This window comes from Octopus bimaculoides, chromosome 1, assembly GCF_001194135.2.
Source record: "Octopus bimaculoides isolate UCB-OBI-ISO-001 chromosome 1, ASM119413v2, whole genome shotgun sequence".
Taxonomy (NCBI): Eukaryota; Metazoa; Mollusca; class Cephalopoda; order Octopoda; family Octopodidae; genus Octopus; species Octopus bimaculoides.
The window spans coordinates 114,120,699-114,122,633 of NC_068981.1; the positions used below are offsets into that span (position 1 = coordinate 114,120,699).

Here is a 1,935-nt window from a genome sequence, read left to right on the forward strand (position 1 = left end):
CTTATATCTACTTTTCCAGTGAAATTCTTCACTGATATCGAAAAGGTGAAAACAAGCAATGTTAATTCTCTAAATGAAGTATTAACAGTAACTGCCCGATAAAGTGTAGTATATTGCCACTTAAGTATGGCTGACCCCTAGGGGTGGATGTTACTGTTGCTTTTAGTCCCAGGAGGACATCTCCTCCAGCTGGCTTATCGACACACTACTGTGTCCTGTTTGCCAAGGGAAGTTATCCCTCCCGTCATGATCTGTAGCACGAACGGACCCGGGTTTCAGGGTTATTTCCCTTCGTCGGCGTTCGATATATGTATATGCGGATATGTGTGCATGTGTGTGTATAATTATATGTAAGTACTTTACATGTAAATATGTATTAGCTTGTGAATGTGTTTACATATGTTACATTGTATTGTATATATGTACGTATGCTTACATGCATTTTGCCTGTGTTTATGAGAGCCCAATATTTTGTATTTTTCCTTTGCGTGTAAGGAGGAAATTATTTTTCTGTACTGAGAAAATCCTGATGGTTAGAGGTTTTCAAGAAATGTACTGGAAATGATTGCAGGCATCATTTTCGCTGAAGAACCTTAAGGACCTTTTTTTGTTATGGAATGGGCTGTTTACCAAAAACTGAGTAACACACATTCAGGAAAACAGATTGTGAATTTTAATATTTATTATCGACATAACTGACGGACGGAAAGATAGCAGGAGTCACACACGGACAGAAAGACGGATGGACGGATAGATAGTTCATTGAATGAATGGACAAGTAGATAGTAAACAGACAGGCGGATAGACAGACACAAGTGATAGAGTGAAAGGGAGAGTGAAAGAGAGATAGAGAGAGAAAGTAAGAGAGAGATATATAATGCAAGAGCGATAGACGCAGATAGAAAGAGAGAGACAGAGACAGAGAGAGCCACAGAAAGTATGAAAGAGAGAGAGAGAGAGAGAGAGAGTATATAGTTAGATTAATTTACAGACAAATAATAACGGCATGATTTTCAAGGAAAGAAAGCAGTGTTGACATTAGTAGAATTTGAATTAAAAATATCAAGGCACCGAGGTACATACTCTTCAATTATCGTAGTGTAACGCAACTTCTTTGTATTGAATCTAGTATAATTGATTTTAGATCTTCATCTGAGAGGTAATTCTTTGCTTGGATATCGTTATAAAACTTATTTTTTCTGGGACTCGTTATAAGCTAAAGGAGCTTCGGATCAGGACTCCCGTATAAGTTGTTCCTTTCTTCGTTTTAACGGGAATTTTTCCAATTTTTTTTTTACCACGGCCTTCGACATGATGGAGCGGGAGGCACCTTTTTGTAAAAAAATTTTTTGAAAATTTATCCTATTTTCATCTCCCCCTTACATCTCCATCCGGACCGACAAAATGGGTAGTGATTTAGGGGAGATTCGGTTGTTTTTTCTAGCACATCCCACAATCACCTTCCTCGTTTCTTTGTCACTCTCACATGTATTGATATTCTTCAATATTTTTGTCCCCTTAAGCACATTTTATGGAATGATGATGAGGAAATAACACATGCGTGGTCCATTGCCGGGATTTAAGCGACGAAATGACAATACAATTTGTTATTTAAATTTTACTCCTACCCAGAACCAAGAAAGGCCGTGTGTGTGTGTGTGTGTGTGTGTGTGTGTGTGTGTGTGTGTGTAAGAAAAACATATTTTACTAACAGAAAAGTATGCTATCAAAATATATTATCTTTTACACAACTTTTTTTTAAAATCACTGTATTTTAAAATTATAAACAGAAACAACTGGTTGAAAAAAAATCATAAATTTTCAATTTTTTTAATAGCAAAATTATGTTTATGGAGAGAAAAAGATATTGAAAAGCATCAAAACATGTGAGAGTGACAAAGAAATGAGGAAGGTGACCGTGGGACATGTTAGAAA

The 1,935-nt window shown here is 36.3% G+C and overlaps 1 protein-coding gene across 4 annotated transcripts in view; it reads left to right on the forward strand.

Annotated features, from left to right (window-relative positions):
* LOC128248351 (chloride channel protein D-like) overlaps window positions 1-1,935 on the forward strand; it is a 69,534-nt gene that overhangs the window by 29,702 nt on the left and 37,897 nt on the right. The gene's annotated exons all lie outside the window — the stretch shown is intronic.